The sequence below is a fragment of the Danio rerio genome, chromosome 18, assembly GCF_049306965.1.
Source record: "Danio rerio strain Tuebingen ecotype United States chromosome 18, GRCz12tu, whole genome shotgun sequence".
Taxonomy (NCBI): domain Eukaryota; kingdom Metazoa; phylum Chordata; class Actinopteri; order Cypriniformes; family Danionidae; genus Danio; species Danio rerio.
In genome coordinates this window covers 46777416-46804678 of record NC_133193.1, presented here as the reverse complement: position 1 = coordinate 46804678, position 27263 = coordinate 46777416, and the positions used below count along the sequence as shown (strand labels likewise).

Below are 27263 nucleotides of genomic sequence, written 5' to 3'. Positions count from 1 at the left end.
CACAGAGTCCTTTTTTTCACACAAACTAACAATAGAATAATACCACTTTTGATAATTTAACATATCTTTATTGGACATGAGCTTTGTAAGATGTAGAAGCCATAGGTATTAGTTTTATTTTGCCTGCATTTTATTTTTTGACTCTGATACTATTGATTTAAAGTAACCAACATCATCATAGATGGGCTTCGGGTGAGACAATTTTGGTGAACATTTGCTTCAGTGACATTTGATCAGTGTTTCTTAACCACGTTTCTGGAGGAACACCAAAACTGCTTGTTTTGGATGTCTCCTTTGTCTATTGCACACATTACATGTATTTCAGTGTCTGTTAATGAGCTGATGATCGGAGTCAGGCATGTTTGGTTAAGCAGAAATGGAAAATGTGCAGAGCTGGTGGTCCTTCAGGAATGTGGTTGAGAAACACGGCTTTAGATGATGTCTACTAAAAGGCTGTGCTATTAATGTGCATCTGATAATACTATGCACATAGTAGATAGTGTTTTTTTTCTCTCTCTTCATGTTCATTGTCTTGGGTTATAATTAATGTTTCTACTCCGACAGTATCAGAAGATTATCATCATAACTAAAACTGAGCTGACATTACAAATGGTAATTTGCTCTAATCCAATTAGAAGACTTATGCTGATCGGACCTTTGCACATGATGCTTATGAGAAGTATGGTCATTAAAGTGATCTTGTTTTCGGAGGTTGTGTGTGTGTGTGGGTGCATGCATGTGTGAACAAGTGTATTTTTAGAGAGGGAGACAGTGTGTTTGATGACATTTGCTTTCTTTTTAGTCTCTGGGCTTTCTCCGGGTCTTCTTCTGCAAGGTAGTGTTTGTGTGTGTGTGTGTGTGTGTGTGTGTGTGTGAAGGTCACAAAGGCCAAATCAAAAGAACGGCTAACCTGTCAGATTTCTTCTTCCTTTCTTTTATGATCAAGAAAAGCATGTCTCAGAAGAGCAAAAGAAAGAGAGTAAAGATGAAGTGATTGTGATTCCGCAGGAACGATGGGTGAAGTGTTTTCATTTATCTTATTATCTATTTATTCTCAGAAAATTGAAATTGCACACATGATAAGTCATGAACTGTTTTCAGCAGAGCGGTTGGCAGTGTGCGTCATTGTGGTGTTGTATCTTTTAAATTGTGACGGTCAGAAATATATCCAACTTAAATCAATGCACAGGACAAAATATACTGAAAGTGGAAATCAGTTTATCACGTGAAATTCATTGTGTTGTTAGAGGTGTAAAGAGTACCTGAAAACCATACTTGAGTAAAAGTACAGATACCTTACTTTAAAAGTTACTCCATTACAAGGTACAAGGTATTGATAGTCCAGGATCAACATTAGTGAATTTATATATTGATGGTCCAGGATCAACATTAGTGAATTTATATATTGATGGTCCAGGATCAACATTAGTTAATTTATATATTGTTGGTCCAGGATCAACATTAGTTAATTTATATATTGATGGTCCAGGATCAACATTATTAAATTTATATATTGTTGGTCACGGATCAACATTAGTTAATTTATATATTGATGGTCCAGGATCAACATTGGTATATTTATATATTGATGGTCCAGGATCAACATTATTAAATTTATATATTGTTGGTCCAGGATCAACATTAGTTAATTTATATATTGATGGTCCAGGATCAACATTGGTATATTTATATATTGATGGTCCAGGATCAACATTAGTAAATTTATATATTGATGGTCCAGGATCAACATTAGTTAATTTATATATTGATGGTCCAGGATCAACATTAGTGAATTTATATATTGATGGTCCAGGATCAACATTAGTGAATTTATAAAATTGTTGGTCCAGGATCAACATTAGTAAATTTATATATTGTTGGTCCAGGATCAACATTAGTTAATTTATAAAATTGTTGGTCCAGGATCAACATTAGTAAATTTATATATTGTTGGTCCAGGATCAACATTAGTTAATTTATATATTGTTGGTCCAGGATCAACATTAGTGAATTTATATATTGATGGTCCAGGATCAACATTAGTGAATTTATATATTGTTGGTCCAGGATCAACATTAGTGAATTGAAATACTTGATGGTCCAGGATCAACATTAGTAAATTTATGAAATTGATGGTCCAGGATCAACATTGGTATATTTATATATTTTTTTTCCAGGATCAACATTAGTGAATTTAATTACTTGATGGTCCAGGATCAACATTAGTGAATTTATATATTGATAGTCCAGGATCAACATTATTAAATTTATATATTGTTGGTCACGGATCAACATTAGTAAATTTATATATTGATGGTCCAGGATCAACATTAGTAAATTTATAAATTGATCGTCCAGGATCAACATTAGTAAATTTATATATTGATGGTCCAGGATTAACATTGTTATAGTTATATATTGTTGGTCCAGGATCAACATTGGTAAATTTATATATTGATGGTCCAGGATCAACATTGGTAAATTTATATATTGATGGTCCAGGATCAACATTAGTGAATTTATATATTGTTGGTCCAGGATCAACATTAGTGAATTTATATATTGATGGTCCAGGATCAACATTAGTGAATTTATATATTGTTGGTCCAGGATCAACATTGGTAAATTTATATATTGTTGGTCCAGGATCAACATTGGTAAATTTATATATTGATGGTCCAGGATCAACATTAGTAAATTTATATATTGATGGTCCAGGATCAACATTAGTGAATTTATATATTGATGGTCCAGGATCAACATTAGTGAATTTATAAAATTGATGGTCCAGGATCAACATTAGTTAATTTATATATTGATGGTCCAGGATTAACATTGTTATAGTTATATATTGTTGGTCCAGGATCAACATTGGTAAATTTATATATTGATGGTCCAGGATCAACATTGGTAAATTTATATATTGATGGTCCAGGATCAACATTAGTGAATTTATATATTGATGGTCCAGGATCAACATTAGTGAATTTATAAAATTGATGGTCCAGGATCAACATTAGTTAATTTATATATTGTGGGTCCAGGATCAACATTAGTGAATTTATATATTGTTGGTCCAGGATCAACATTAGTTAATTTATATATTGTTGGTCCAGGATCAACATTAGTTAATTTATATATTGTTGGTCCAGGATCAACATTAGTGAATTTATATATTGTTGGTCCAGGATCAACATTAGTTAATTTATATATTGTTGGTCCAGGATCAACATTAGTGAATTTATATATTGTTGGTCCAGGATCAACATTAGTGAATTTATATATTGATGGTCCAGGATCAACATTGGTGAATTTATATATTGTTGGTCCAGGATCAACATTGGTAAATTTATATATTGATGGTCCAGGATCAACATTGGTAAATTTATATATTGATGGTCCAGGATCAACATTAGTGAATTTATATATTGATGGTCCAGGATCAACATTAGTGAATTTATATATTGATGGTCCAGGATCAACATTGGTAAATTTATATATTGATGGTCCAGGATCAACATTGGTAAATTTATATATTGATGGTCCAGGATCAACATTGGTAAATTTATATATTGATGGTCCAGGATCAACATTAGTGAATTTATATATTGTTGGTCCAGGATCAACATTGGTAAATTTATATATTGTTGGTCCAGGATCAACATTAGTGAATTTATATATTGTTGGTCCAGGATCAACATTGGTGAATTTATATATTGTTGGTCCAGGATCAACATTGGTAAATTTATATATTGATGGTCCAGGATCAACATTGGTAAATTTATATATTGATGGTCCAGGATCAACATTAGTGAATTTATATATTGATGGTCCAGGATCAACATTAGTAAATTTATATATTGATGGTCCAGGATCAACATTAGTGAATTTATAAAATTGATGGTCCAGGATCAACATTAGTGAATTTATATATTGTTGGTCCAGGATCAACATTAGTAAATTTATATATTGTTGGTCCAGGATCAACATTAGTTAATTTATATATTGATGGTCCAGGATCAACATTAGTAAATTTATATATTGATGGTCCAGGATCAACATTAGTGAATTTATAAAATTGATGGTCCAGGATCAACATTAGTGAATTTATATATTGTTGGTCCAGGATCAACATTAGTAAATTTATATATTGTTGGTCCAGGATCAACATTAGTGAATTTATATATTGATGGTCCAGGATCAACATTGGTGAATTTATATATTGTTGGTCCAGGATCAACATTAGTTAATTTATATATTGTTGGTCCAGGATCAACATTAGTTAATTTATATATTGATGGTCCAGGATCAACATTAGTAAATTTATATATTGATGGTCAAGGATCAACATTAGTTAATTTATATATTGATGGTCCAGGATCAACATTAGTGAATTTATAAAATTGATGGTCCAGGATCAACATTAGTGAATTTATATATTGTTGGTCCAGGATCAACATTAGTAAATTTATATATTGTTGGTCCAGGATCAACATTAGTGAATTTATATATTGATGGTCCAGGATCAACATTAGTGAATTTATAAATTGATGGTCCAGGATCAACATTAGTGAATTTATATATTGATGGTCCAGGATCAACATTAGTGAATTTATATATTGATGGTCCAGGATCAACATTAGAGAATTTATATATTGATGGTCCAGGATCAACATTAGTTAATTTATATATTGTTGGTCCAGGATCAACATTAGTGAATTTATATATTGATGGTCCAGGATCAACATTAGTAAATTTATATTGTTGGTCCAGGATCAACATTAGTTAATTTATATATTGTTGGTCCAGGATCAACATTAGTGAATTTATATATTGATGGTCCAGGATCAACATTAGTAAATTTATATATTGTTGGTCCAGGATCAACATTAGTTAATTTATATATTGTTGGTCCAGGATCAACATTAGTAAATTTATATTGTTGGTCCAGGATCAACATTAGTTAATTTATATATTGTTGGTCCAGGATCAACATTAGTGAATTTATATATTGATGGTCCAGGATCAACATTAGTTAATTTATATATTGTTGGTCCAGGATCAACATTGGTGAATTTATATATTGTTGGTCCAGGATCAACATTGGTAAATTTATATATTGATGGTCCAGGATCAACATTAGTGAATTTATATATTGATGGTCCAGGATCAACATTAGTGAATTTATATATTGTTGGTCCAGGATCAACATTAGTTAATTTATATATTGATGGTCCAGGATCAACATTAGTGAATTTATATATTGATGGTCCAGGATCAACATTAGTTAATTTATATATTGTTGGTCCAGGATCAACATTAGTGAATTTATATATTGATGGTCCAGGATCAACATTGGTAAATTTATATATTGTTGGTCCAGGATCAACATTAGTGAATTTATATATTGATGGTCCAGGATCAACATTAGTGAATTTATATATTGTTGGTCCAGGATCAACATTGGTAAATTTATATATTGATGGTCCAGGATCAACATTAGTGAATTTATATATTGATGGTCCAGGATCAACATTAGAGAATTTATATATTGATGGTCCAGGATCAACATTAGTTAATTTATATATTGTTGGTCCAGGATCAACATTAGTGAATTTATATATTGATGGTACAGGATCAACATTAGTTAATTTATATATTGATGGTCCAGGATCAACATTAGTAAATTTATATTGTTGGTCCAGGATCAACATTAGTTAATTTATATATTGTTGGTCCAGGATCAACATTAGTGAATTTATATATTGATGGTCCAGGATCAACATTAGTAAATTTATATATTGTTGGTCCAGGATCAACATTAGTTAATTTATATATTGTTGGTCCAGGATCAACATTAGTAAATTTATATTGTTGGTCCAGGATCAACATTAGTTAATTTATATATTGTTGGTCCAGGATCAACATTAGTGAATTTATATATTGATGGTCCAGGATCAACATTAGTTAATTTATATATTGTTGGTCCAGGATCAACATTGGTGAATTTATATATTGTTGGTCCAGGATCAACATTGGTAAATTTATATATTGATGGTCCAGGATCAACATTAGTGAATTTATATATTGATGGTCCAGGATCAACATTAGTTAATTTATATATTGATGGTCCAGGATCAACATTAGTGAATTTATATATTGATGGGCCAGGATCAACATTAGTGAATTTATATATTGATGGTCCAGGATCAACATTAGTGAATTTATATATTGTTGGTCCAGGATCAACATTAGTTAATTTATATATTGATGGTCCAGGATCAACATTAGTTAATTTATATATTGTTGGTCCAGGATCAACATTAGTGAATTTATATATTGATGGTCCAGGATCAACATTGGTAAATTTATATATTGTTGGTCCAGGATCAACATTGGTAAATTTATATATTGATGGTCCAGGATCAACATTAGTGAATTTATATATTGATGGTCCAGGATCAACATTAGTTAATTTATATATTGTTGGTCCAGGATCAACATTAGTGAATTTATATATTGATGGTCCAGGATCAACATTGGTAAATTTATATATTGTTGGTCCAGGATCAACATTGGTAAATTTATATATTGATGGTCCAGGATCAACATTAGTGAATTTATATATTGATGGTCCAGGATCAACATTAGTTAATTTATATATTGTTGGTCCAGGATCAACATTAGTGAATTTATATATTGATGGTCCAGGATCAACATTGGTAAATTTATATATTGTTGGTCCAGGATCAACATTGGTAAATTTATATATTGATGGTCCAGGATCAACATTAGTGAATTTATATATTGATGGTCCAGGATCAACATTAGTGAATTTATATATTGTTGGTCCAGGATCAACATTGGTGAATTTATATATTGTTGGTCCAGGATAAACATTGGTAAATTTATATGTTGTTGGTCCAGGATCAACATAAGTAAATTTATATATTGTTGGTCCAGGATCAACATTAGTGAATTTATATATTGTTGGTCCAGGATCAACATTAGTTAATTTATATATTGATGGTCCAGGATCAACATTAGTGAATTTATATATTGTTGGTCCAGGATCAACATTAGTGAATGTATATATTGATGGTCCAGGATCAACATTAGTTAATTTATATATTGTTGGTCCAGGATCAACATTAGTGAATTTATATATTGTTGGTCCAGGATCAACATTAGTAAATTTATATATTGATGGTCCAGGATCAACATTAGTGAATTTATATATTGATGGTCCAGGATCAACATTAGTGAATTTATATATTGTTGGTCCAGGATCAACATTAGTGAATTTATATATTGATGGTCCAGGATCAACATTAGTGAATTCATAAAATTGATGGTCCAGGATCAACATTAGTAAATTCATTCATTGACGGTCCAGGATCAACATTAGTGAATTTATTTATTGATGGTCTAGGATCAACATTAGTGAATTTATTTATTGATGGTCCAGGATCAACATTAGTGAAGTTATATATTGATGGTCCAGGATCAACATTAGTGAATTTATAAAATTGTTGGTCCAGGATCAACATTTGTGAATTTATAAAATTGATGGTCCAAGATCAACAATAGTAAATTTATAGATTGTTGGTCCAGGATCAACATTGGTAAATTTATATATTGATGGTCCAGGATCAACATTAGTTAATTTATATATTGATGGTCCAGGATCAACATTAGTGAATTTATATATTGTTGGTCCAGGATCAACATTAGTGAATGTATATATTGATGGTCCAGGATCAACATTCGTGAATTCATAAAATTGATGGTCCAGGATCAACATTAGTTAATTTATATATTGATGGTCCAGGATCAACATTAGTAAATTTATATATTGATGGTCCAGGATCAACATTAGTGAATTTATATATTGTTGGTCCAGGATCAACATTAGTGAATTGATATATTGATGGTCCAGAATCAACATTAGTGAATTTATATATTGATGGTCCAGGATCAACATTAGTGAATTTATATATTGTTGGTCCAGGATCAACATTAGTGAATTGATATATTGATGGTCCAGAATCAACATTAGTGAATTTATATATTGTTGGTCCAGGATCAACATTAGTGAATTGATATATTGATGGTCCAGAATCAACATTAGTGAATTTATATATTGTTGGTCCAGGATCAACATTTGTGAATTCATAAAATTGATGGTCCAGGATCAACATTAGTAAATTCATTCATTGACGGTCCAGGATCAACATTAGTGAATTTATTTATTGATGGTCCAGGATCAACATTAGTGAATTTATTTATTGATGGTCCAGGATCAACATTAGTGAAGTTATATATTGATGGTCCAGGATCAACATTAGTGAATTTATAAAATTGTTGGTCCAGGATCAACATTAGTGAATTTAATTACTTGATGGTCCAGGATCAACAGTGGTTTATTTATATATTGATGGTCCAGGATCAACATTAGTGAATTTATTTATTGATGGTCCAGGATCAACATTAGTGAAGTTATATATTGATGGTCCAGGATCAACATTAGTAAATTTATATATTGTTGGTCCAGGATCAACATTAGTGAATTTAATTACTTGATGGTCCAGGATCAACAGTGGTTTATTTATATATTGATGGTCCAGGATCAACATTAGTGAATTTATATATTGATGGTCCAGGATCAACATTAGTGAATATAAAAAAATGATGGTCCAGGATCAACATTAGTGAATTTATATATTGTTGGTCCAGGATCAACATTGGTAAATTTATTTATTGATGGTCCAGGATCAACATTAGTAAATTTATATATTGATGGTCCAGGATCAACATTAGTGAATTTAATTATTTGATGGTCCAGGATCAACATTAGTGAATTTATAAAATTGATGGTCCAGGATCAACATTAGTGAATTTATATATTGATGGTCCAGGATCAACATTAGTGAATTTATATATTGATGGTCCAGGATCAACATTAGTGAATTTATATATTGATAGTCCAGGATCAACATTGGTAAATTTATATATTGATGGTCCAGGTTCAACATTAGTGAATTTATATATTGATGGTCCAGGATCAACATTAGTTAATTTATATATTGATGGTCCAGGATCAACATTAGTAAATTTATATATTGATGGTCCAGGATCAACATTAGTGAATTCATATATCGTTGGTCCAGGATCAACATTAGTGAATTTAATTATTCGATGGTCCAGGATCAACATTAGTGAATTTATAAAATTGATGGTCCAGGATCAACATTAGTGAATTTATATATTGATGGTCCAGGATCAACATTAGTGAATTTATATATTGATAGTCCAGGATCAACATTGGTAAATTTATATATTGATGGTCCAGGTTCAACATTAGTGAATTTATATATTGATGGTCCAGGATCAACATTAGTTAATTTATATATTGATGGTCCAGGATCAACATTAGTAAATTTATATATTGATGGTCCAGGATCAACATTAGTGAATTTATATATTGTTGGTCCAGGATCAACATTAGTGAATTTATATATTGATGGTCCAGGATCAACATTAGTGAATTTATATATTGTTGGTCCAGGATCAACATTAGTAAATTTATATATTGTTGGTCCAGGATCAACATTAGTGAATGTATATATTGATGGTCCAGGATCAACATTAGTGAATTTATATATTGATGGTCCAGGATCAACATTAGTGAATTTATATATTGTTGGTCCAGGATCAACATTAGTGAATTTATATATTGATGGTCCAGGATCAACATTAGTAAATTTATATATTGATGGTCCAGGATCAACATTAGTGAATTTATATATTGTTGGTCCAGGATCAACATTAGTAAATTTATATATTGATGGTCCAGGATCAACATTAGTAAATTTATATATTGTTGGTCCAGGATCAACATTAGTGAATTTATATATTGATGGTCCAGGATCAACATTAGTTAATTTATATATTGATGGTCCAGGATCAACATTAGTAAATTTATATATTGATGGTCCAGGATCAACATTAGTGAATTTATATATTGTTGGTCCAGGATCAACATTAGTGAATTTATATATTGATGGTCCAGGATCAACATAAGTTAATTTATATATTGATGGTCCAGGATCAACATTAGTGAATTCATAAAATTGATGGTCCAGGATCAACATTAGTAAATTTATATATTGATGGTCCAGGATCAACATTAGTGAATTCATAAAATTGATGGTCCAGGATCAACATTAGTGAATTTATTTATTGATGGTCCACGATCAACATTAGTGAATTTATATATTGATGGTCCAGGATCAACATTAGTGAATTCATAAAATTGATGGTCCAGGATCAACATTAGTTAATTTATATATTGATGGTCCAGGATCAACATTAGTGAATTCATAAAATTGATGGTCCAGGATCAACATTAGTTAATTTATATATTGATGGTCCAGGATCAACACTGGTAAATTTATATATTGATAGTCCAGGATCAACATTAGTGAATTTATATATTGATGGTCCAGGATCAACATTAGTGAATTTATATATTGTTGGTCCAGGATCAACATTAGTTTATTTATATACTGATGGTCCAGGATCAACATTAGTTAATTTATATATTGATGGTCCAGGATCAACATTAGTGAATTCATAAAATTGATGGTCCAGGATCAACATTAGTAAATTTATAAAATTGTTGGTCCAGGATCAACATTGGTGAATTTATATATTGATGGTCCAGGATCAACATTAGTGAATTTATATATTGATGGTCCAGGATCAACATTAGTTAATTTATATATTGATGGTCCAGGATCAACATTAGTGAATTTATATATTGATGGTCCAGGATCAACATTAGTGAATTTATATATTGTTGGTCCAGGATCAACATTATTGAATTAATATATTGATGGTCCAGGATCAACATTAGTGAATTTATGTATTGTTGGTCCAGGAACAACATTATTGAATTTATATATTGTTGGTCCAGGATCAACATTAGTGAATTTATATATTGTTGGTCCAGGATCAACATTAGTGAATTTATATATTGTTGGTCCAGGATCAACATTAGTGAATTCATAAAATTGATGGTCCAGGATCAACATTAGTTAATTTATATATTGATGGTCCAGGATCAACATTAGTGAATTCATAAAATTGATGGTCCAGGATCAACATTAGTGAATTTATATATTGATGGTCCAGGATCAACATTAGTGAATTTATATATTGATGGTCCAGGATCAACATTATTGAATTTATATATTGATGGTCCAGGATCAACATTATTGAATTTATATATTGATGGTCCAGGATCATCATTAGTAAATTTATATATTGATGGTCCAGGATCAACATTAGTGAATTTATATATTGATGGTCCAGGATCAACATTAGTTAATTTATATATTGATGGTCCAGGATCAACATTAGTGAATTTATATATTGATGGTCCAGGATCAACATTAGTGAATTTATATATTGATGGTCCAGGATCAACATTTGTAAATTTATATATTGTTGGTCCAGGATCAACATTAGTGAATTCATAAAATTGATGCTCCAGGATCAACATTTGTAAATTTATATATTGTTGGTCCAGGATCAACATTAGTGAATTCATAAAATTGATGCTCCAGGATCAACATTAGTAAATGTATATATTGATGGTCCAGGATCAACATTAGTTAATTTATAAAATTGTTGGTCCAGGATCAACATTAGTTAATTTATATATTGATGGTCCAGGATCAACATTGGTAAATTTATATATTGATGGTCCCGGATCAACATTAGTGAATTTATATATTGTTGGTCCAGGATCATCATTAGTAAATTTATATATTGATGGTCCAGGATCAACATTAGTGAATTTATAAAATTGATGGTCCAGGATCAACATTAGTTAATTTATATATTGATGGTCCAGGATCAACATTAGTTAATTTATATATTGATGGTCCAGGATCAACATTAGTTAATTTATATATTGATGGTCCAGGATCAACATTTGTAAATTTATATATTGATGGTCCAGGATCAACATTAGTGAATTCATAAAATTGATGGTCCAGGATCAACATTAGTTAATTTATATATTGATGGTCCAGGATCAACATTAGTGAATTCATAAAATTGATGGTCCAGGATCAACATTAGTGAATTTATATATTGATGGTCCAGGATCAACATTAGTGAATTTATATATTGATGGTCCAGGATCAACATTATTGAATTTATATATTGATGGTCCAGGATCAACATTATTGAATTTATATATTGATGGTCCAGGATCATCATTAGTAAATTTTTATATTGATGGTCCAGGATCAACATTAGTGAATTTATAAAATTGATGGTCCAGGATCATCATTAGTAAATTTATATATTGATGGTCCAGGATCAACATTAGTGAATTTATATATTGATGGTCCAGGATCAACATTAGTTAATTTATATATTGATGGTCCAGGATCAACATTAGTGAATTTATATATTGATGGTCCAGGATCAACATTAGTGAATTTATATATTGATGGTCCAGGATCAACATTTGTAAATTTATATATTGTTGGTCCAGGATCAACATTAGTGAATTCATAAAATTGATGCTCCAGGATCAACATTTGTAAATTTATATATTGTTGGTCCAGGATCAACATTAGTGAATTCATAAAATTGATGCTCCAGGATCAACATTAGTAAATTTATATATTGATGGTCCAGGATCAACATTAGTTAATTTATATATTGATGGTCCAGGATCAACATTAGTTAATTTATATATTGATGGTCCAGGATCAACATTTGTAAATTTATATATTGATGGTCCAGGATCAACATTAGTGAATTCATAAAATTGATGGTCCAGGATCAACATTAGTTAATTTATATATTGATGGTCCAGGATCAACATTAGTGAATTCATAAAATTGATGGTCCAGGATCAACATTAGTGAATTTATATATTGATGGTCCAGGATCAACATTAGTGAATTTATATATTGATGGTCCAGGATCAACATTATTGAATTTATATATTGATGGTCCAGGATCAACATTATTGAATTTATATATTGATGGTCCAGGATCATCATTAGTAAATTTTTATATTGATGGTCCAGGATCAACATTAGTGAATTTATAAAATTGATGGTCCAGGATCATCATTAGTAAATTTATATATTGATGGTCCAGGATCAACATTAGTGAATTTATATATTGATGGTCCAGGATCAACATTAGTTAATTTATATATTGATGGTCCAGGATCAACATTAGTGAATTTATATATTGATGGTCCAGGATCAACATTAGTGAATTTATATATTGATGGTCCAGGATCAACATTTGTAAATTTATATATTGTTGGTCCAGGATCAACATTAGTGAATTCATAAAATTGATGCTCCAGGATCAACATTAGTAAATTTATATATTGATGGTCCAGGATCAACATTAGTTAATTTATAAAATTGTTGGTCCAGGATCAACATTAGTTAATTTATATATTGATGGTCCAGGATCAACATTGGTAAATTTATATATTGATGGTCCCGGATCAACATTAGTGAATTTATATATTGTTGGTCCAGGATCATCATTAGTAAATTTATATATTGATGGTCCAGGATCAACATTAGTGAATTTATAAAATTGATGGTCCAGGATCAACATTAGTTAATTTATATATTGATGGTCCAGGATCAACATTAGTTAATTTATATATTGATGGTCCAGGATCAACATTAGTTAATTTATATATTGATGGTCCAGGATCAACATTTGTAAATTTATATATTGATGGTCCAGGATCAACATTAGTTAATTTATATATTGATGGTCCAGGATCAACATTAGTTAATTTATATATTGATGGTCCAGGATCAACATTGGTAAATTTATATATTGTTGGTCCAGGATCAATATTAGTGAATTTATATATTGATGGTCCAGGATCAACATTAGTGAATTCATAAAATTGATGGTCCAGGATCAACATTAGTGAATTTATATATTGATGGTCCAGGATCAACATTAGTGAATTCATAAAATTGATGGTGCAGGATCAACATTAGTTAATTTATATATTGATGGTCCAGGATCAACATTAGTTAATTTATATATTGATGGTCCAGGATCAACATTAGTTAATTTATATATTGATGGTCCAGGATCAACATTAGTTAATTTATATATTGATGGTCCAGGATCAACATTAGTGAATTTATATATTAATGGTCCAGGATCAACATTAGTGAATTTATATATTGATGGTCCAGGATCAACATTAGTGAATTCATAAAATTGATGGTCCAGGATCAACATTAGTTAATTTATATATTGATGGTCCAGGATCAACATTAGTTAATTTATATATTGATGGTCCAGGATCAACATTAGTGAATTTATATATTGTTGGTCCAGGATCAACATTAGTTTATTTATATATTGATGGTCCAGGATCAACATTAATTAATTCATAAAATTGATGGTCCAGGATCAACATTAGTTAATTTATATATTGATGGTCCAGGATCAACATTAGTTAATTTATATATTGATGGTCCAGGATCAACATTAGTGAATTTATATATTGTTGGTCCAGGATCAACATTAGTTAATTTATATATTGATGGTCCAGGATCAACATTAGTGAATTTATATATTGTTGGTCCAGGATCAACATTAGTTAATTTATATATTGATGGTCCAGGATCAACATTAGTTAATTTATATATTGATGGTCCAGGATCAACATTAGTTAATTTATATATTGATGGTCCAGGATCAACATTAGTAAATTTATATATTGATGGTCCAGGATCAACATTAGTTAATTTATAAAATTGTTGGTCCAGGATCAACATTGGTAAATTTATATATTGTTGGTCCAGGATCAATATTAGTGAATTTATATATTGATGGTCCAGGATGAACATTAGTAAATTTATAAATTGATGGTTTATGATCAACATTAGTGAATTTATAAAATTGATGGTCCAGGATCAACATTAGTTAATTTATATATTGATGGTCCAGGATCAACATTAGTTAATTTATATATTGATGGTCCAGGATCAACATTAGTTAATTTATATATTGATGGTCCAGGATCAACATTTGTAAATTTATATATTGATGGTCCAGGATCAACATTAGTTAATTTATATATTGATGGTCCAGGATCAACATTGGTAAATTTATATATTGTTGGTCCAGGATCAATATTAGTGAATTTATATATTGATGGTCCAGGATCAACATTAGTGAATTCATAAAATTGATGGTCCAGGATCAACATTAGTGAATTTATATATTGATGGTCCAGGATCAACATTAGTGAATTCATAAAATTGATGGTGCAGGATCAACATTAGTTAATTTATATATTGATGGTCCAGGATCAACATTAGTTAATTTATATATTGATGGTCCAGGATCAACATTAGTTAATTTATATATTGATGGTCCAGGATCAACATTAGTTAATTTATATATTGATGGTCCAGGATCAACATTAGTGAATTTATATATTAATGGTCCAGGATCAACATTAGTGAATTTATATATTGATGGTCCAGGATCAACATTAGTGAATTCATAAAATTAATGGTCCAGGATCAACATTAGTTAATTTATATATTGATGGTCCAGGATCAACATTAGTTAATTTATATATTGATGGTCCAGGATCAACATTAGTGAATTTATATATTGTTGGTCCAGGATCAACATTAGTTTATTTATATATTGATGGTCCAGGATCAACATTAATTAATTCATAAAATTGATGGTCCAGGATCAACATTAGTTAATTTATATATTGATGGTCCAGGATCAACATTAGTTAATTTATATATTGTTGGTCCAGGATCAACATTAGTGAATTCATAAAATTGATGGTCCAGGATCAACATTAGTTAATTTATATATTGATGGTCCAGGATCAACATTAGTGAATTCATAAAATTGATGGTCCAGGATCGACATTAGTTAATTTATATATTGATGGTCCAGGATCAACATTAGTTAATTTATATATTGATGGTCCAGGATCAACATTAGTAAATTTATATATTGATGGTCCAGGATTAACATTAGTAAATTTATATATTGATGGTCCAGGATCAACATTAGTAAATTTATATATTGATGGTCCAGGATCAACATTAGTTAATTTATAAAATTGTTGGTCCAGGATCAACATTGGTAAATTTATAAATTGATGGTTTATGATCAACATTAGTGAATTTATAAAATTGATGGTCCAGGATCAACATTAGTAAATTTATATATTGATGGTCCAGGATCAACATTAGTGAATTTATATATTGTTGGTCCAGGATCAACATTGGTGAATTTATAAAATTGTTGGTCCAGGATCAACATTAGTGAATGTATATATTGATGGTCCAGGATCAACATTAGTAAATTTATAAAATTGTTGGTCCAGGATCAACATTAGTGAATGTATATATTGATGGTCCAGGATCAACATTAGTGAATTCATAAAATTGATGGTCCAGGATCAACATTAGTAAATTTATAAAATTGTTGGTCCAGGATCAACATTGGTGAATTTATATATTGATGGTCCAGGATCAACATTAGTGAATTTATATATTGATGGTCCAGGATCAACATTATTGAATTTATATATTGTTGGTCCAGGATCAACATTAGTGAATTTATATATTGTTGGTCCAGGATCAACATTAGTTAATGTATATATTGTTGGTCCAGGATCAACATTAGTGAATTTATATATTGATGGTCCAGGATCAACATTAGTGAATTCATAAAATTGTTGGTCCAGGATCAACATTAGTGAATTTATATATTGATGGTCCAGGATCAACATTAGTGAATTTATATATTGATGGTCCAGGATCAACATTATTGAATTTATATATTGATGGTCCAGGATCAACATTAGTGAATTTATATATTGATGGTCCAGGATCAACATTAGTTAATTTATATATTGATGGTCCAGGATCAACATTAGTGAATTTATATATTGATGGTCCAGGATCAACATTAGTTAATTTATATATTGATGGTCCAGGATCAACATTAGTGAATTTATATATTGATGGTCCAGGATCAACATTAGTGAATTTATATATTGTTGGTCCAGGATCAACATTAGTGAATTTATATATTGATTGTCCAGGATCAACATTAGTGAATTTATGTATTGTTGGTCCAGGATCAACATTAGTGAATTCATAAAGTTGATGGTCCAGGATCAACATTAGTGAATTTATATATTGATTGTCCAGGATCAACATTAGTGAATTTATATATTGTTGGTCCAGGATCAACATTAGTGAATATATATATTGTTGGTCCAGGATCAACATTAGTGAATTCATAAAATTGTTGGTCCAGGATCAACATTAGTTAATTTATATATTGATGGTCCAGGATCAACATTAGTGAATTTATATATTGATGGTCCAGGATCAACATTATTGAATTTATATATTGATGGTCCAGGATCAACATTAGTGAATTTATATATTGATGGTCCAGGATCAACATTAGTGAATTTATATATTGTTGGTCCAGGATCAACATTAGTTAATTTATATATTGTTGGTCCAGGATCAACATTAGTGAGTTTATATATTGATGGTCCAGGATCAACATTAGTGAATGTATAAAATTGATGGTCCAGGATCAACATTAGTTAATTTATATATTGATGGTCCAGGATCAACATTAGTGAATGTATATATTGATGGTCCAGGATCAACATTAGTGAATTTATAAAATTGATGGTCCAGGATCAACATTAGTTAATTTATATATTGATGGTCCAGGATCAACATTAGTGAATTCATAAAATTGATGGTCCAGGATCAACATTAGTGAATTCATATATTGATGGTCCAGGATCAACATTAGTGAATTTATATATTGATGGTCCAGGATCAACATTAGTGAATTTATATATTGATGGTCCAGGATCAAAATTAGTGAATTCATAAAATTGATGGTCCAGGATCAAAATTAGTGAATTTAAATATTGTTGGTCCAGGATCAACATTAGTTAATTTATATATTGATGGTCCAGGATCAACATTAGTGAATTTATATATTGATGGTCCAGGATCAACATTAGTGAATTCATAAAATTGATGGTCCAGGATCAACATTAGTGAATTTATATATTGATGGTCCAGGATCAACATTACTGAATTTTTAAAATTGATGGTCCAGGATCAACATTAGTGAATGTATATATTGATGGTCCAGGATCAACATTAGTGAATTTACATATTGATGGTCCAGGATCAACATTAGTGAATTTATAAAATTGATGGTCCAGGATCAACATTAGTGAATTTATATATTGATGGTCCAGGATCAACATTAGTGAATTTATAAAATTGATGGTCCAGGATCAACATTAGTGAATTCATAAAATTGATGGTCCAGGATCAACATTAGTTAATTTATATATTGATGGTCCAGGATCAACATTAGTGAATTTATATATTGATGGTCCAGGATCAAGATTAGTGAATTTATATATTGTTGGTCCAGGATCAACATTAGTTAATTTATATATTGTTGGTCCAGGATCAACATTAGTTAATTTATATATTGATGGTCCAGGATCAACATTAGTTAATTTATATATTGATGGTCAAGGATCAACATTAGTAAATTTATATATTGATGGTCCAGGATCAACATTAGTGAATTTATATATTGATGGTCCAGGATCAACATTAGTGAATTTATATATTGATGGTCCAGGATCAACATTAGTGAATTCATAAAATTGATGGTCCAGGATCAACATTAGTGAATTTATATATTGATGGTCCAGGATCAAAATTAGTGAATTTATATATTGATGGTCCAGGATCAACATTGGTGAATTTATATATTGATGGTCCAGGATCAACATTACTGAATTTTTAAAATTGATGGTCCAGGATCAACATTAGTGAATGTATATATTGATGGTCCAGGACCAACATTTGTAAATTTATAAAATTGATGGTCCAGGATCAACATTAGTGAATTTATATATTGATGGTCCAGGATCAACATTAGTGAATTTATAAAATTGATGGTCCAGGATCAACATTAGTGAATTTATATATTGATGGTCCAGGATCAACATTAGTGAATTTATAAAATTGATGGTCCAGGATCAACATTAGTGAATTCATAAAATTGATGGTCCAGGATCAACATTAGTTAATTTATATATTGATGGTCCAGGATCAACATTAGTGAATTTATATATTGATGGTCCAGGATCAAGATTAGTGAATTTATATATTGTTGGTCCAGGATCAACATTAGTGAATTTATATATTGATGGTCCAGGATCAACATTAGTTAATTTATATATTGATGGTCCAGGATCAACATTAGTAAATTTATATATTGATGGTCCAGGATCAACATTAGTGAATTTATATATTGATGGTCCAGGATCAAGATTAGTGAATATATATATTGTTGGTCCAGGATCAACATTAGTGAATTTATATATTGATGGTCCAGGATCAAAATTAGTTAATTTATATATTGATGGTCCAGGATCAACATTAGTAAATTTATATATTGATGGTCCAGGATCAACATTAGTTAATTTATATATTGATGGTCCAGGATCAACATTAGTGAATTTATATATTGATGGTCCAGGATCAGCATTAGTTAATTTATATATTGATGGTCCAGGATCAAGATTAGTGAATTTATATATTGTTGGTCCAGGATCAACATTAGTGAATTTATATATTGATGGTCCAGGATCAAAATTAGTTAATTTATATATTGATGGTCCAGGATCAACATTAGTAAATTTATATATTGATGGTCCAGGATCAACATTAGTTAATTTATATATTGATGGTCCAGGATCAACATTAGTGAATTTATATATTGATGGTCCAGGATCAGCATTAGTTAATTTATATATTGATGGTCCAGGATCAACATTAGTGAATTTATATATTGATGGTCCAGGATCAACATTAGTTTATTTATATATTGATGGTCCAGGATCAACATTAGTTAATTTATATATTGATGGTCCAGGATCAACATTAGTTAATTTATATATTGATGGTCCAGGATCAACATTAGTGAATGTATATATTGATGGTCCAGGATCAACATTAGTGAATTTATAAAATTGATGGTCCAGGATCAACATTAGTTAATTTATATATTGATGGTCCAGGATCAACATTAGTGAATTTATAAAATTGATGGTCCAGGATCAACATTAGTTAATTTATATATTGATGGTCCAGGATCAACATTAGTGAATTCATAAAATTGATGGTCCAGGATCAACATTAGTGAATTTATATATTGATGGTCCAGGATCAACATTAGTTAATTTATATATTGTGGTCCAGGATCAACATTAGTGAATTTATATATTGATGGTCCAGGATCAACATTAGTTAATTTATATATTGATGGTCCAGGATCAACATTAGTGAATTTATATATTGATGGTCCAGGATCAACATTAGTGAATTTATAAAATTGATGGTCCAGGATCAACATTAGTGAATTTATATATTGATGGTCCAGGATCAACATTAGTGAATTTATAAAATTGATGGTCCAGGATCAACATTAGTGAATTCATAAAATTGATGGTCCAGGATCAACATTAGTTAATTTATATATTGATGGTCCAGGATCAACATTAGTGAATTTATATATTGATGGTCCAGGATCAAGATTAGTGAATTTATATATTGTTGGTCCAGGATCAACATTAGTGAATTTATATATTGATGGTCCAGGATCAACATTAGTTAATTTATATATTGATGGTCCAGGATCAACATTAGTAAATTTATATATTGATGGTCCAGGATCAACATTAGTGAATTTATATATTGATGGTCCAGGATCAAGATTAGTGAATTTATATATTGTTGGTCCAGGATCAACATTAGTGAATTTATATATTGATGGTCCAGGATCAAAATTAGTTAATTTATATATTGATGGTCCAGGATCAACATTAGTAAATTTATATATTGATGGTCCAGGATCAACATTAGTTAATTTATATATTGATGGTCCAGGATCAACATTAGTGAATTTATATATTGATGGTCCAGGATCAGCATTAGTTAATTTATATATTGATGGTCCAGGATCAAGATTAGTGAATTTATATATTGTTGGTCCAGGATCAACATTAGTGAATTTATATATTGATGGTCCAGGATCAAAATTAGTTAATTTATATATTGATGGTCCAGGATCAACATTAGTAAATTTATATATTGATGGTCCAGGATCAACATTAGTTAATTTATATATTGATGGTCCAGGATCAACATTAGTGAATTTATATATTGATGGTCCAGGATCAGCATTAGTTAATTTATATATTGATGGTCCAGGATCAACATTAGTGAATTTATATATTGATGGTCCAGGATCAACATTAGTTTATTTATATATTGATGGTCCAGGATCAACATTAGTTAATTTATATATTGATGGTCCAGGATCAACATTAGTTAATTTATATATTGATGGTCCAGGATCAACATTAGTGAATGTATATATTGATGGTCCAGGATCAACATTAGTGAATTTATAAAATTGATGGTCCAGGATCAACATTAGTTAATTTATATATTGATGGTCCAGGATCAACATTAGTGAATGTATATATTGATGGTCCAGGATCAACATTAGTGAATTTATAAAATTGATGGTCCAGGATCAACATTAGTTAATTTATATATTGATGGTCCAGGATCAACATTAGTGAATTCATAAAATTGATGGTCCAGGATCAACATTAGTGAATTTATATATTGATGGTCCAGGATCAACATTAGTTAATTTATATATTGTGGTCCAGGATCAACATTAGTGAATTTATATATTGATGGTCCAGGATCAACATTAGTTAATTTATATATTGATGGTCCAGGATCAACATTAGTGAATTCATAAAATTGATGGTCCAGGATCAACATTAGTGAATTTATATATTGATGGTCCAGGATCAACATTAGTGAATTTATATATTGATGGTCCAGGACCAACATTAGTTAATTTATATATTGATGGTCCAGGATCAACATTGGTGAATTTATATATTGATGGTCCAGGATCAACATTAGTGAATTTTTAAAATTGATGGTCCAGGATCAACATTAGTGAATGTATATATTGATGGTCCAGGATCAACATTGGTGAATTTATATATTGATGGTCCAGGATCAACATTAGTGAATTTTTAAAATTGATGGTCCAGGATCAACATTAGTGAATGTATATATTGATGGTCCAGGATCAACATTAGTGAATTCATAAAATTGATGGTCCAGGATCAACATTAGTTAATTTATATATTGATGGTCCAGGATCAACATTAGTGAATTTATATATTGATGGTCCAGGATCAAGATTAGTGAATTTATATATTGTTGGTCCAGGATCAAAATTAGTGAATTTATATATTGATGGTCCAGGATCAACATTAGTTAATTTATATATTGTTGGTCCAGGATCAACATTAGTGAATTTATATATTGATGGTCCAGGATCAAGATTAGTGAATTTATATATTGTTGGTCCAGGATCAACATTAGTGAATTTATATATTGATGGTCCAGGATCAACATTAGTTAATTTATATATTGATGGTCCAGGATCAACATTAGTAAATTTATATATTGATGGTCCAGGATCAACATTAGTGAATTTATATATTGATGGTCCAGGATCAAGATTAGTGAATTTATATATTGTTGGTCCAGGATCAACATTAGTGAATTTATATATTGATGGTCCAGGATCAAGATTAGTGAATTTATATATTGTTGGTCCAGGATCAACATTAGTGAATTTATATATTGATGGTCCAGGATCAAAATTAGTTAATTTATATATTGATGGTCCAGGATCAACATTAGTAAATTTATATATTGATGGTCCAGGATCAACATTAGTTAATTTATATATTGATGGTCCAGGATCAACATTAGTGAATTTATATATTGATGGTCCAGGATCAGCATTAGTTAATTTATATATTGATGGTCCAGGATCAACATTAGTTAATTTATATATTGATGGTCCAGGATCAACATTAGTGAATTTATATATTGATGGTCCAGGATCAAGATTAGTGAATTTATATATTGTTGGTCCAGGATCAAAATTAGTGAATTTATATATTGATGGTCCAGGATCAACATTAGTTAATTTATATATTGTTGGTCCAGGATCAACATTAGTGAATTTATATATTGATGGTCCAGGATCAAGATTAGTGAATTTATATATTGTTGGTCCAGGATCAACATTAGTGAATTTATATATTGATGGTCCAGGATCAACATTAGTTAATTTATATATTGATGGTCCAGGATCAACATTAGTAAATTTATATATTGATGGTCCAGGATCAACATTAGTGAATTTATATATTGATGGTCCAGGATCAAGATTAGTGAATTTATATATTGTTGGTCCAGGATCAACATTAGTGAATTTATATATTGATGGTCCAGGATCAAGATTAGTGAATTTATATATTGTTGGTCCAGGATCAACATTAGTGAATTTATATATTGATGGTCCAGGATCAAAATTAGTTAATTTATATATTGATGGTCCAGGATCAACATTAGTAAATTTATATATTGATGGTCCAGGATCAACATTAGTTAATTTATATATTGATGGTCCAGGATCAACATTAGTGAATTTATATATTGATGGTCCAGGATCAGCATTAGTTAATTTATATATTGATGGTCCAGGATCAACATTAGTGAATTTATATATTGATGGTCCAGGATCAACATTAGTTAATTTATATATTGATGGTCCAGGATCAACATTAGTTAATTTATATATTGATGGTCCAGGATCAACATTAGTTAATTTATATATTGATGGTCCAGGATCAACATTAGTGAATGTATATATTGATGGTCCAGGATCAACATTAGTGAATTTATAAAATTGATGGTCCAGGATCAACATTAGTTAATTTATATATTGATGGTCCAGGATCAACATTAGTGAATTTATATATTGATGGTCCAGGATCAACATTAGTGAATTTATATATTGATGGTCCAGGATCAACATTAGTGAATTCATAAAATTGATGGTCCAGGATCAACATTAGTGAATTTATATATTGATGGTCCAGGACCAACATTAGTTAATTTATATATTGATGGTCCAGGATCAACATTGGTGAATTTATATATTGATGGTCCAGGATCAACATTAGTGAATTTTTAAAATTGATGGTCCAGGATCAACATTAGTGAATTCATAAAATTGATGGTCCAGGATCAACATTAGTGAATTCATAAAATTGATGGTCCAGGATCAACATTAGTTAATTTATATATTGATGGTCCAGGATCAAGATTAGTGAATTTATATATTGTTGATCCAGGATCAACATTAGTTAATTTATATATTGATGGTCCAGGATCAACATTAGTGAATTTTTAAAATTGATGGTCCAGGATCAACATTAGTGAATTCATAAAATTGATGGTCCAGGATCAACATTAGTGAATTCATAAAATTGATGGTCCAGGATCAACATTAGTTAATTTATATATTGATGGTCCAGGATCAAGATTAGTGAATTTATATATTGTTGATCCAGGATCAACATTAGTTAATTTATATATTGATGGTCCAGGATCAACATTAGTTAATTTATATATTGATGGTCCAGGATCAACATTAGTAAATTTATATATTGATGGTCCAGGATCAACATTAGTTAATTTATATATTGATGGTCCAGGATCAGCATTAGTTAATTTATATATTGATGGTCCAGGATCAACATTAGTAAATTTATATATTGATGGTCCAGGATCAACATTAGTGAATTTATATATTGATGGTCCAGGATCAGCATTAGTTAATTTATATATTGATGGTCCAGGATCAACATTAGTTAATTTATATATTGATGGTCCAGGATCAACATTAGTTAATTTATATATTGATGGTCCAGGATCAACATTAGTAAATTTATATATTGATGGTCCAGGATCAACATTAGTGAATTTATATATTGATGGTCCAGGATCAGCATTAGTTAATTTATATATTGATGGTCCAGGATCAACATTAGTGAATTTATATATTGATGGTCCAGGATCAACATTAGTTAATTTATATATTGTTGGTCCAGGATCAACATTAGTGAATTTATATATTGATGGTCCAGGATCAACATTAGTTAATTTATATATTGTTGGTCCAGGATCAACATTAGTTAATTTATATATTGATGGTCCAGGATCAACATTAGTTAATTTATATATTGATGGTCCAGGATCAACATTAGTGAATGTATATATTGATGGTCCAGGATCAACATTAGTAAATTTATAAAATTGATGGTCCAGGATCAACATTAGTTAATTTATATATTGATGGTCCAGGATCAACATTAGTTAATTTATATATTGATGGTCCAGGATCAACATTAGTGCATTTATATATTGATGGTCCAGGATCAACATTAGTGAATTCATAAAATTGATGGTCCAGGATCAACATTAGTAAATTTATAAAATTGTTGGTCTAGGATCAACATTAGTGAATTTATATATTGATGGTCCAGGATCAACATTAGTGAATTTATATATTGATTGTCCAGGATCAACATTATTGAATTAATATATTGATGGTCCAGGATCAACATTAGTTAATTTATATATTGATGGTCCAGGATCAACATTAGTGAATTCATAAAATTGATGGTCCAGGATCAACATTAGTGAATTTATATATTGATGGTCCAGGATCAACATTAGTGAATTCATAAAATTGATGGTCCAGGATCAACATTAATGAATTTATATATTGATGGTCCAGGATCAACATTGGTGAATTTATATATTGATGGTCCAGGACCAACATTAGTAAATTTCTAAAATTGATGGTCCAGGATCAACATTAGTGAATTTATATATTGATGGTCCAGGATCAACATTAGTGAATTTATAAAATTGATGGTCCAGGATCAACATTAGTGAATTCATAAAATTGATAGTCCAGGATCAACATTAGTTAATTTATATATTGATGGTCCAGGATCAACATTAGTGAATTTATATATTGATGGTCCAGGATCAAGATTAGTGAATTTATATATTGTTGGTCCAGGATCAACATTAGTTAATTTATATATTGTTGGTCCAGGATCAACATTAGTTAATTTATATATTGATGGTCCAGGATCAACATTAGTTAATTTATATATTGATGGTCCAGGATTAACATTAGTGAATTTATATATTGTTGATCCAGGATCAACATTAGTTAATTTATATATTGATGGTCCAGGATCAACATTAGTTAATTTATATATTGTTGGTCCAGGATCAACATTAGTTAATTTATATATTGATGGTCCAGGATCAGCATTAGTAAATTTATAAAATTGATGGTCCAGGATCAACATTATTGAATTTATATATTGATGGTCCAGGATCAACATTAGTGAATTTATTAAATTGATGGTCCAGGATCAACATTAGTGAATTTATATATTGATGGTCCAGGATCAACATTAGTGAATTTATAAAATTGATGGTCCAGGATCAACATTAGTGAATTCATAAAATTGATGGTCCAGGATCAACATTAGTTAATTTATATATTGATGGTCCAGGATCAACATTAGTGAATTTATATATTGATGGTCCAGGATCAAGATTAGTGAATTTATATATTGTTGGTCCAGGATCAACATTAGTGAATTTATATATTGATGGTCCAGGATCAAGATTAGTGAATTTATATATTGTTGGTCCAGGATCAACATTAGTGAATTTATATATTGATGGTCCAGGATCAACATTAGTTAATTTATATATTGATGGTCCAGGATCAACATTAGTAAATTTATATATTGATGGTCCAGGATCAACATTAATGAATTTATATATTGATGGTCCAGGATCAACATTAGTAAATTTATATATTGATGGTCCAGGATCAACATTAATGAATTTATATATTGATGGTCCAGGATCAACATTAGTTAATTTATATATTGATGGTCCAGGATCAACATTAATGAATTTATATATTGATGGTCCAGGATCAAGATTAGTGAATTTATATATTGTTGGTCCAGGATCAACATTAGTGAATTTATATATTGATGGTCCAGGATCAAGATTAGTGAATTTATATATTGTTGGTCCAGGATCAACATTAGTGAATTTATATATTGATGGTCCAGG

The 27263-nt window shown here is 30.0% G+C and overlaps 1 long non-coding RNA gene across 4 annotated transcripts in view; it reads right to left on the bottom strand.

Moving 5' to 3' along the window:
• The window catches only part of LOC137488332 (uncharacterized), a 248871-nt gene that overhangs the window by 1047 nt on the left and 220561 nt on the right, over nt 1-27263 (bottom strand). The window lies entirely within an intron of this gene.